This window comes from Aristolochia californica, unplaced genomic scaffold (assembly GCF_029961685.1).
Source record: "Aristolochia californica isolate CCGP_79_NKW_82.1479 unplaced genomic scaffold, dmAriCali1.0.hap1 SCAF_4, whole genome shotgun sequence".
NCBI lineage: Eukaryota > Viridiplantae > Streptophyta > Magnoliopsida > Piperales > Aristolochiaceae > Aristolochia > Aristolochia californica.
This window is the reverse complement of record NW_027182103.1, coordinates 37,896,710-37,909,602: the sequence shown is the minus strand read 5'-3', so window position 1 is coordinate 37,909,602 and position 12,893 is coordinate 37,896,710. Positions and strand designations below refer to the sequence as shown.

The 12,893-nt window shown below is 40.7% G+C and overlaps 1 pseudogene; it reads right to left on the bottom strand.

The window, feature by feature from the left end:
* Positions 1–7,994: 7,994 nt before the first annotated feature.
* On the bottom strand, positions 7,995–10,975 carry LOC137963304 (putative pentatricopeptide repeat-containing protein At3g16710, mitochondrial; annotated as a pseudogene).
* Positions 10,976–12,893: the final 1,918 nt, after the last annotated feature.

Sequence of the window (12,893 nt, the reverse complement as noted above, 5' to 3'; positions counted from 1 at the left end):
ACGGCAACGGCGAGGATGTAACGGCGATGGTTCTGATTCCTTTCTGAACAGAGATTTTCTCGGATTTCCGGCGGCAGAAAGACGAAGAGTCAGAGGACGGCTTCGGTGGCAGAGGTCGAGTTCCGGCAACGACAACGTTGAGGAAATCGGTGGCTCTGTTTTCTTCCCAAACAGAAATTTTCGATGCGGTTTTTCGAAATTTCTTCCCGGCGGTAGAAAGACGAAGAGTCAGAGGATGGCTTCGGTGGCAGAGGTCAAGTCCCGACAACGACAGCGTTGAGGAAGTCGGTGGCTCTGTTTTCTTCCTGAACAGAGATTTCCGATGCTGTTTTTCAGAATTTCTTCCCGGCGACAGAGGAATGAAGTCGATTCTTGCAGAAGACAATGACAAAGAGACACGGAAAGAAGGGAGGGAAAATTTTGATTTTCTGGATAGAGAAGGGGAAATTGAAGAGCGTTGACAGAGAGAGATATAGAGAGAGAAGAAGGAAACTCGCAGAATGGAATCGCGGAGTCGTAACAGCTCTGATACCAGTGATACAAGAATTTAAGATGAAGAAGAATCTATGAACGGAGAAGACAGAGTAAGGAAGATAGATTTCAGGATTAATCACACATCCCCATTACATTTCATCCCGGCTATATATAGCCATACAAGAAACTAACCACAACTCTGAAAAGGAAATAACCTCCCATGATAAAAAAACTGATTAACCCATTTAAATTAACTGAATAAATACTAATTAATAACTACTAAACCACTAACCCACTACACAACGGCCTTAGCCATGTCCGGCCCTACCTTCGTGATCTTCTTCATGTGGCCATATCAGGAGGCCTATCATTCTCGCAGCTTGAGACACGGTGAGTCATCGTTTATTTCTGGAAGTCATATTGATCTACATAACCGGAGAAGTCTCTGGTTTTTGTTTCTCGTGCAGAGACAAAAAATATTGCTGTCATCGGGAGTCGTATTGTGTTCTTGACTTTGTTTGGCCGACATCCGACTACCCCAATCTCCACAGTTACACAGTTGCTGTCCTATACAGCTTCCACTACAGGGAGAGAAAGAAAGTTTAATATGCCTCTGTTTGGCACCGTGGGAAGAAGAACTTGATTCAACTTTGTTCGGCTGACGGAGAAGACGACCCACCGTAGCCGGAGAAGACGACTCTGCACCCGAAACTTCGAGAAATATTTTGCGGCATGGTTTCCGCGGGAGGATGATGACGCCGAATTATACAAAGAATTGCCGTCTCTGGGCTGAACCAGCTTTCGGAAACTTTATCTTCGGTCGAAAAATTTCCTTTCCGGTTGCTTCTCCAGGATCTTCGATTCAGACGCTGCTGTCTTTCTTATCCCGCCGCTTTATCAACCAAGTTTTTAATCCAGCCCGTCTGGAAGTTGCTGTTGTTTTTTCTTCGGAAGTCGCTGATTGATAACAGCGTTAATCTGTACTAGTTCGTTGCCGGTGATTACACGAGCTGTTTATTTGCCAATTTATTTCTGGAAAATTGATCATGTTCTACTAATTTTTTCGGAAACTCCTTTGGGCCTCTGTGGGAAAGTTTTCTCCCGTCGAGCTCTGTTTCAGCCGTAGAAGCCGGGGAGGAAGACAAAACTCCTGTTTCCTATGTTCGGAAACTCAATTAATTAGTCGGGCCCGCTCCTGTTCTATGGAGACCTGGACTCGCCCGAGTCAAGCTAGTGAGCCAGCGAACCAGCCACCCAGCCGACCCAAGGGCACTATTTTTGCACCAGCCAGACCGAGTCAACTCGGACCAACTCGGTCCGGGCAACTCAGGTCTGGGTTAACCTGACTCGGGCCACTTATTTTCTACCTCAATATGTGGCCAAGATTTCGGCATGACTCGGTAAATTTTTTCACTTGCTAGATTATTATTTTTGAATAATTGATAAATTATTCCTTGGTGAGCATATTATTTAAAACAGATATGTGCATTGGATTATTTCATGGGTCATTTCTCAAGGATTATTTTGGTTCGTGTTAAATGGGTTCGAGCCCATTTTATCTACTACTATTGTGTCTCTTTTGATGAGACATTATTATTGAAGAAGAGGTAGTCTCATACTATTATTTATTTGTTCCTGTAAAAAATATCAAAAACATATGTGGTTGGGAGTCCATGACGGAGGAACTTCATCCCTGTCAAAAATATCAAATTTTTATGGTTGGAAGTCCATGACGAGGGAACTTATTATTATACTTATGTTACTTTCCCCCATTAATATCATATATTACTCTACGACTTGAGAGTCGTTGTCCTGTGGAAGGATACGGTGGTGGAGGTGGACACTTCAGAGCAATGTCTTAGCAGCTAAAAGTGATTTACTCTCACTGATATTATACCAATTGGGCCTCATGAACGAGAGCACCGATGTGAGGGGGAGTGTTGGAAGATGAAGACATATTATACAAAAAAAATTTTATACATCATTTGCAACAAGCTGGGAGTTCATGTTGTTCTCTCACCCCCAGCTTAAGGGGGAGTGTTGGAAGACAATGTCTAAGCCCACACGACCAAGGAAGACTCACATATCCAAGTGTATTAGAAGATGGGCCCAAGCCATAAGACCAAGGAAGACTCATGCATCTAAGACATAGAAGATGGGCTCAAGGCCCATAGATCTAGGAGAAGATCCATAGGCCCACATACATTGATGGCAGGATAGTAAATAAATGGTCATTTCATAGAGATGGCATTGATGTAATTAAGTTAAAGTTCTAGGATTAAAATCATAAACCCTAAATCCTAAGTTCAGGGGTATTATTGTAATATAGTAGTTTCATAAATCTATAAATAGAGCTTTAGGGGAAGGGTTAGGAATCAATTCTATAACCCTTCTTCCTCCAGTTTCCTCCTAATGGGTTTCTTTCCTTTTTTATCCATGAGCTAAATTCGAGTCTTGAAATTCAACATTATCCTCTATAGGTAGTGGGTCTATACGCATTGCTTAGAAATGATTTTAACCATTGAAGGAGTATAGAGCTATGGCCCACACAGTCTGTGCGCTTCTATGGATCATATCCCTTTTTTAACTTGGATTATATAAAGGAGCTTCTATGGAATTATATTGCAACTTCCAGGAAGCAATTCGTATCACTTCAAATAAAGTCTTCCATGAGAGAACAAAACATATCGAGGTAGGTTGCCACTTTATACGAGAGAAATTTCAGGTTAGTATCTTATCTCTCAATCATATTTCATGACAAGGGCAGGTGGCAGACATTCTTACAAAATCAGTCATATTCAAGATCTTAACTACTATATGCGACAAGCTGGGTATCTAAAATATTTTCTCCCTTCCAGTTTGAGGGGGAGTGTTGGAAGTCACCTCAAGTGGCATAAAGGTAATAACCTTGCCCACGTCAAGGAGGTGGCATAAGTAATGAAGAGCACAATCTAAAAGGAAACAAGAATTTTTTTTTTATGTTCTCCTATTGGTAGTCACCACACAAGAACCCATGCTTGGAAAAATTTTACTAATAAACTCTATTAGTTGAAATTTAAAATTAAAATAGATTGATTCTCTTTAACCCGATTTTAATACCCAATTGCACCAAAAAAATCTCTCCCATGAGATTATACAACTAAAATATGGATCTAGTAAGCTCTTCCCTTATAGATTTAGGTTTTAGATTAAAAATACTCATATAAAAGGAAAACTTGTACCTTTTTATATAAAAGAGACAACCTTCTCCTACAGAGTTCCATGTCTCCAACCCTTTGAGCACAAGAGTAGATGTAGTGGAGTTTGAGAATACTAGGAAGGCTAAGTAATTTGAGAGGATGATGTGATTTTCCAAAATAGAACAACTCTTTTTTCTCCCAAAATGGATTTGTGTGAAGATTTCAATTGAAATTTTTTTGGAGTGCTTTGAATTGCCAATAAATGCTCATTTGACGGTCTACTATGATTTTGCGGGCCTATTTATATCTTTTCTAGCCAAACCAGCCATTTTCCCTATTTCCAACACGTTGCAAAAAGTATTGATCGATCACTGGAAAGATGTAATTGATTAACCATGTACAACAGTTATGTTTTTAAGCTCCCCAAGCTTGTTGGTTGGTTAGGGCATCAATCAACTAGTTTTTAAGCTTTAGAAAACTCATTGATCAATCAACCCATTTCGATTGTATGATCGATCATACTTTATAACCTCATCAGGCCCCATTTTGTATGATCGATCATCCCAGACCTGATGATCAATGTTGCTTTATAGACTTTGCATTTTACATTCTGAGTGATCGAGCACGCTCATGTAGATTTATTGATCATGCTTTATACCAAAGAAATAATTTGAGTTCTAAGCATGATAAAAGCATGATCGAGGGTTTAACATGGTTTTAAAAAGATATGTGTCCTAAAGCTCTAATGCTCGTGTACCTTAGAACTGAAGTTTGGTGACTATCCTCTTACATGGCTAGAGTTCTTGAGATGTTTCTAAATGACTTAACTATAGATCTTCATGTCTTTAAGCTTCATGTATGAGGTTTTTCATGACGACTTGACACGTCATGTGGCTCGAGGTCATGTATCAAAGTTGTTGATTCTTTTGCAAATACTTTAGTCTTGTGTCTTTTGAAGGAAATGCATCTAAAGTGCTTGAATTGCAAATATTAGCTCAATTTGATTAAGTTTTTTTAACATCAAAATATGGATGAGGGTCGACCTAGATTAACAGAAATCTCATAGAATTGTTCATTTTAGAGGTCTTTCAGATGTTCTATTTCTCTTTATTAGTTTTTAGTTTGATTGCAATTAGAAGTTCTATTTTGGGTGTAATTGGGAGATGGGTAATTTTAACTATACTCTAATTCTAAGTATTTCCTCTATTATAAATAGAGGCCTAATATACCAATTTTCATAATAGTTAATGATTTCTTTTAAATTATAACAATTACTAAATGATGGAATTCTTGCTTCTATGTACTTTATTGATTTTGATTTGTGTGTGGATTGCATTAGGGATAAGCCGACCTACAAGAAACAAAAGGTATCATGATGGTTCTAACATATTAGAAATAGTACACTCACATGTGTTGTCCTATAATGCCATTTGAGTTATAGAAAGGTTAGAAACAGAGTTTAAACTATATTTGCATTAGGAGTTGTCTAGCTGAAGTTTAGGTTTATAATCCACAAGAAGGAAGTGAGATCCTATGACTATTAGTGTCTATTTTGTTGTTTATGCGAAAAAGTCTAAGGAATACAAATTCTATTGTCCTTCACACACCACTAAGTCTATAGAGTCCAAAAACGCTAAGTTTCTTGAGGAAGTAATCAACCTGGAAACATAGTTTTTGAGGAAGTCCATAGTTTCTTATACAACTTCAACAATTAATAAAAAGGATATTCAGATTCAACATTATGTCCAATTGGTGAATGTGGAACAGTCCATTCTTGATGTTCCACATTCATGAGGATATTCTAGAAGATTCTATTAAATAACAACCTCCGCCACAAGTAGATCTTATTGTCCAACAACCTCTTGAAGAGGTAGATCCCGTTTTACACCAGCCTCTACAAAAGGTTGATGATATAACATTGAGAAGATTCAGGAAAATAAGGAAACTTGTGTTTTCTAATGACTATGCGGTATGCTTTTAGGAACCTAACTATGATTTCGGTGTTGAAAATGATCCTAAGACGTTTTCATAAGTGATAAGTAGTAGTAAATCCAATTTGCAGTAGATGCCATGTGAGATGAAATAGACTTAGTCATAAATAATCGAGTCTGGAATGTTGTTGAGTTGCCTCATGGGGTGAGATTCATTGATTGTAAATGGGTCTTCAAGACCAAAGACACATTAGAAAACATTGAGCAATACAAGGCTTGACTTGTCACAAAAGACTTCACATAGAAAGACGGAATTGACTACTAAGAGACTATAGTTGTTGTTGAATTTAAGATCCCTTTTCCATGATTCCTAACAAGGGAAAGAAGAAAGAAAAAGAGAAAAAGGGAAGGAAAGCTCTCGGGTAGAGAGAAGAAAAAATAAAAGGAGAAGAAGAGGTTGCACCAAGCAAAGAGAGAGACAAAGAGAGAAAAAAACCAACTCGGGATTGAATGTGTGACTTAATTAATTCTGAATTACAACACCTCTATTTATAGTAGAGGAGGAGGTAGAGTCCTTATACAAGTTGTCATTCAATCCTAATTACATTCCAACTCTAACTCTTTAATATAAGTCTATTCAAACTAAACTACTAGAAGACTAACTTAAGTTGAACTAGGAGTCATTCATTATTTACGTGAATATAAGGGATAAGCCAGAGTGTAGCCTTATCGTTGTGGGCCCCTCATGATCTCCTAGCGCACCTTGATAAGAGTGCCAGCTAGTGAGATATTTGTGGGTCCCACTTGATCTTCAAGTCTTCCAACTCAATTCAGCTTATGCTTCTTGATCTCTTAACTCGTGCTTGCTTTGGGTGGGGACTCTTCTTGGTGATCCACGTCCTTTAGGACTCTTCTTGATGTCCCACGACCTCATGGTGGGTCCCACCAGATCAAGCACCATGGTGGGTCCCACATTGTAACACTCCCCCTCAAGCTGTGGGTGAGAAGACATCATAAACGCCCAACTTGTTGCATATGGTAGACATAATCTTGTGAGTGACCGGCTTGGAATTTTTCTCGTATTAAATGGCAATCTACCTCAATATGCTTTGTCCTCTCATGGAAGACTGGATTCGATGTAATATGTATTGCTACTTGATTATCACAGTATAGATCCATTGGTTATTCTTTATAGAATTCCAATTCAATGAGAAGGGATCTTACCCATAAGAGTTCACTAACAGTGTGTGCCATGGCTCTGTATTCTACTTCTGCACTTGATCGTGCTACTACACTTTTTTTTTTGCTTTTCCATGTAACCAGATTTCCTCCAACCATTGTGCAAAATTTTTGTAGAGCCTCCCGATATGACTGTGGAACAGATATGGAGAAAATAGAAGAAAGAAACTGACAACATAAAGGTGAGAGGCAATGATGAGACACAAAATTGGAAATAGGATGAGAAGTAGAAGGTTGAGTGCATGATCGAGGTTCCTTTCGTATAGCAATAGGACGAGTATCAAATTGAAGACCAAAAATGACTAGTGATGAAGGACTTACCTTTGGTGGATCTGATAACTTGGCAGGTGTGGTATCAACCACTGGCTCTGGGGGCTGAACAATCTATGTATCACGAGGCACAACCGGTTGAGGAAAACTTGGTATTGATGACATACCAGGAAGAATGCTATCAGAATAATATGAGGAGTCTTCAAAAAATGTTACATCCCTGGACACAAATAAGCGTTGCAAAGAAGGACTATAACAAACATAACCCTTTTGTGTGCGAGAGTATCCCAAAAAAATACACTTGATAGATTTAGGATCAAGTTTGTTGTATCTAGGCAATGTATTATAAACAAAATATTGACAACCGAAGACTTTCAATGGTAATGCAAATGGGTCATCATGTGGTAAGATTTTAGAGTAGGAAGATTTATTTCCAAGAACGGTAGACGGTAGATGAATTATAAGAAAACACGCTGTAAGGTGTTGGGATCTTCCCAGGCCATGGATCTCGTCACCCTTCTTGCCTCTCTTCCCTCCAGATTGACTGTTGATGCTGGAAGAGAACCCCTGTTCTTGGAACATGTAATGGTGGAATCGGAATGAAATGGATTGAGCTTTGAAGGAAGCTCGACTTGGACCTCTGAGGGAGAATCCGATCTAGACCTTTGAGGGAGAATCTGACCTGGCTAAAACTAATTTACTCAATGCTTACTTTCTTTCATTCATCTCACGTCCCTATATAGGGAATTTGTGAAAACATGCCAAAGGCCATAAGTTCAAAAAATTACAAATAAACCCCTAATGAATTGAAATTGAAAATAAACCCCAATCTATCCTCTTCTCTAGCTATCTACTCTAGATGTTATGGAGTATTACTCCCCTCCTGGAGAACGAGCTTGCCTCAAGCTCGAAGGAAGGTGTGCTTGTCCGTGGCCGTGATCAAACAAGGTATGCGTCTGACATACCTCCTTACCAATTTGCCAACCGCCAAGTCCTTCCATCTGAATATGAAGATGCAATGAGGCTCTTTATAAGCGCGAATGTATGAGACAAATGCCTTGACTCTTTTCTCCATAAACCCACCCACTAGTAAAGTAACATATGTATCAAAATATGGCCCACAACCATTCTTCAACAACCTGTCTAAGAGACCAGCAACAATGGTAGAACCTCTCGCCTTTCCTATGGAAAGATAGCCATCAATGTGGTCTTCTTCAAGAAAGTCATGATCCTTCTGCAAGCCTTTCAGCAAAACACCATAGGGTTCGTCTATTACTGAAGTATAAGTCACTAGATCTGGAATCAACCCTTTCCTTTGCATTTCTTTAAATAGAAGCTCGGCCTCCATGGCGTTGACTTCTTGACATAATCCATAGATGAATGTGCTGTAAGTGTGAAGGTTTGGTAGGAAATCGTGCTTCATCATCTCATCAACCACTTTAAATGCAAGACTGGTGGCCCCACTCTTACACAACCCATCAATCAAAGTTGTATAGGTTACAACAGTGACAACCCATGTTCTGCAATTTCTCTACAGAGCGTTTCTGCTTTTGGTAACCTATTCTGTGTGCAAAATCCATTAAATATCACATTATATGTACGCACATTAGGTCTACAACCAATCTCCTTGATCTTTTCCAACAACAATAGTGCCAGGCCCATTGCCTCCCTCTTGCAACATCCATCTATTAATGCAGTATAACTGACCTTATTTGGATTTAATCCACATTCTGCCATTTTATTGAACATATCTAAAGCCAAATCCAACGTACCCATTTTGCAGAATCCACAAATCAGTTATGTAAATGTCCACTCATCCGATTCACATCCTGTTATGGACCCAATAACACTGAGTCATCTACTTTTACTTTTATTATTTATGTTGCTTTTAATTTCAAATTTTATTGATTTGTAATAAGACTTAAAGGTAGGGGTAGAATTGGGTTTTATAACCCTAACTTATGTTGACTACCCTATTTAAGGGGTAAGGATGGAGAAATAAAGCAAGTTCGGAATTAGCATAAACTAGAGTAAATTAGGTTAATCTAGGTTCTCCTTGAGCTCTCTCTTCTAAGGATTTCGGCGTGAACCTTCACTGCTATCTTGGTGTTTTTGTGAGTGTCTTGAGGTCTGAGAAAGGAGGAGAAAAGGAGAATTTAACCCTAACCTACGTGGTGAAGGGAAGGACTGGTTTTCTTCACAAAATCAGGGAGAAAAGGGTGGAGAAGAAGGGTGGTGTGGAACCTTTTTCTCAGCCAAGAAGAACGGAAAGAGGCTGCTATATTGGAGGTCCTTTAAGAGGAAAGGGGTAGAGGAGGAGTTCCGAATTCTGGGTAGAGGAGGAGTTCCGAATCTGGGCTGAGAAGGAGTTCCGAATTCTGGGCAGAGGAGTTCCGAATTCTGGGCAGAGGAGTTCCGAATCTGGGCTGAGGAGGAGTTCCGAATTCTGGGCAGCGGAGTTCCGAATTTTGGGCTGAGGAGAAGTTCCGAATCTAAGCTGAGGAGGAGTTCCGAATTCTGGGCTGAGGAGTTCCGAATTCTGGGTTGAGAAGGAGTTCCGAATTCATTCAAAGAGGTAACTTGAGACTCTATTTTCCTAAGTACAGCAGGTTAGAATTCTGTTTTAATTTACCTGTGTGAGTAGTGGTTAAATCCATACGTTAGACAAAAGGGATTCTGTTTTCAACTTACCTGAGTGAATAGTGGTTGGAGACGAGATTCTTGGTTCCTTACCGTGTTTAAAAACCTTGTAACGTGCTGGATTCATCAGTATCTCGCTGAGTTACTAGATCCATGGCTAGGGACCATAACACATCCATTCTCTTGCACGAATTTCAATAATCTCATTGCATTGTTCTGATTTCCCAATTTGCAATATCCATTTATCAAAGTAACCACACTATCTTGTAACATCTTGTGAAACAAGCTAATAGCAATTTCAAAGTAATCCACTCTAAACAAACCAGAGATCAAACCAGTGTAAGTTTGAATGTTAGGACAAACACCTCTTTTTTCTCATGTCAATGAGCAGATCACATGTTTCCTTGAGATGACCAGCCTCACAGAGAGATGTGATAGGAAGTGTATAGGTAGAAGTCGTTGGACCAATGCCCTTCTCCACCATTTCCTTGATGAGATCCAGTGCTTCATCAATTGTCCCAACATTGCAAAGACCATTAATCAAACACGAATAAGTAACAGAGTTTGGCTGAGAACCTTCCTTGACCATTCTATCAAAAACCACAAATGCTGAATCTAAGCTATCATTTCGACAATGCCCTACCAAAAAATTAAACCCAAGGTGTCTAGATTGAAAAAGAAGACACGCACTGGTGCAGTGCCCATCAACAGTAAGAAAATTTGTTACCCAACTATTTCCAGGATCCTTTCTTACTCCAATCTTTGCCATTTTCTTCCTGAGTACCCAAGATTCTTTCAATAACCCAGCTTCGGAGTAGAGATTTGACAGAAGAACGTAAGGAGCATGATCATCGGGCTCTAACTGCTTCACTCTTTTTGCTGATTCCGCGCCTATACTTACAATCTGAGACGTCCAAAAAGCACACGTAGTAACGTTCTCCATACTGACACCCCCACATTGTAAAGGCATCCAGCAATGATTTTAAATGCATAATCGAGGTTTCCAGCTCGCCTAAGAACATCAACCAAGCAGCAGTAATTTTCAGATTCTGGCTCAATCTTATAATGGTCGCACATCACATCAGAGAAGAACATGCTCTCCGCAAGAAGGCCCACATGACTACAGGCTGTGAGCAAACAGATGAAGGGTGTTTTGTTAGGAGTTGTCTCCGTTTTCTCCAACTCTTTGAATATTTGAATTGTTTGGCCTGCTTTGTCATGTTGTGCCAGTCCTGATATCATAGTGTTGTAGGCAACAATAGGAGGATTATTTACCCCATGAAAAGCACAAATAGAATCCTCTATGTTTCCACATACATGTCAACAACCGATCTGCCAACAAAGACATCTCCACCAAAACCAGCTTTAATCATCAAAGAATGAAACTGTCGTCGAACATCTAAAGTTGCTGAGCCAGAACAAGCAGAAATACAAGAGGCAAAATTGAATTGAGTTGGACCAAATCCAGCCACTGCTATGTCCCTACATTGTCTTAGAGCTTCCAAGGCAAGCCCATTCTGCTCATAAGCTCCAATTATAGTACTGCACGAAAGGCCATCAATCAAACAGGTGTATGTAACTACCTCTGGACTAAAACCCGTAAAAATCATGTGCCGAAACATATGATTAGCTTCCGATATCCTTCTCCTTATGACTTTACGACACCCAGATTGAAGGCTATACAGGCAAACCCGAATGGGAGGAAAATTGTTTTGTTGCTCTGCTGCACGGAATAGTTGCAATACCTCATACCGCTTCTCATTCTTCCCCACATATGGCAAAAAAAATAGAGGACGTATTCTAATTCCACTGCCCACATTTTCAATTGGGCAACAAACATACACTATCAACAGAAAAACAGAGACCCTCAACAAAAACATTTCCTTTTACCCACCCCCCCCCCCCCAATTTGGAACTTGGGTTTGCTCTGGTCTACCAAGAAGTGGCTTGCGAGTGGTGGGTGGTGGCCGGAAGTTACATCCCACCAGACATGTGTCCGACGGCACCGGCGGAGCCTCCTCCGTCTCCGATGGCGAAGGGCAGCCCTTTAGGGCTTCGCCGCTTGTGTCCCAATCTGAATAGTCACCGGAAGATATTCCTTCTCCAATTCGGGATGGTGGTCTGCTTGCCATGAGTCGTTTTGGTGTGATTTTGGATTTGAGGTCTCCCCCCATTTGACCAACGTCGATGATGTGGTAGCAGAAAACCCCTCTGATTTCCCCAAATCATCGTCACCATTTGGCATTGGATTTCCTTGCGTGGAAATCTTGATTTTTTGTGATGCAAAGCCTCTCTGCCCGTCCGGATCTAAGATTGTCCCCAAATCTTCTGCAGAGGCTTCGGCTGGTAGACAGGACGAATTTGGGGCAGTAGCATGAGGTCCCAATGGGGGATGTGGGTGGCACAGCTGTGGTGGGTGGTGCTCTGCTGGTGGTGTATAGGCTGCTGGTGGCGGCGGTCCGCGACCCCACCTTCATCAAGTGGCCGAAGAAGGAGCTCTAGTTTCGTATTCATGGTCTCCATTGAAGTGCGAAGATCATCAATACCTGCATCTGATCTTTGCCAATTTGCATCAATAAGCTAACGTAAATCCTTCGAGGAAGAGGAATCCCCAAGGGTGGACCTGTCTAATACCAAGATGTAGGGATCTTCCCGGGCCATGGATCTCGTCACCCTTCTTCCTTCTCTTCCCTCCAGATTGACTGTTGACGCTGGAAGAGAACCCTCAAGTCGCCGGAGAAGGAGCTCTAGTTTCGTATTCATGGTCTCCATTGAAGTACGAAGATCATCAATACCTGCATCTGATCTTTGACGATTTGCATCAATAAGCTAACGCAAATCCTCCGAGGAAGAGGAATCCCCAAGGGTGGACCTGTCTGATACCAAGATGTTGGGATCTTCCCGGGCCATGGATCTCGTCACCCTTCTTCCCTCTCTTCCCTCCAGATTGACTGTTGATGCTAGAAGAGAACCCTTGTTCTTGGAACGTGTAATGGTGGAATCGGAATGGAATGGATTGAGCTTTGAAGGAAGCTCGACCTGGACCTCTGAGGGAGAATCCGACCTAGACCTCTGAGGGAGAATCTGACTTGGCTAAAACTAATTTACTCAATGCTTACTTTCTTTCATTCATTTCACGTCCCTATATAGGGAATTAGGG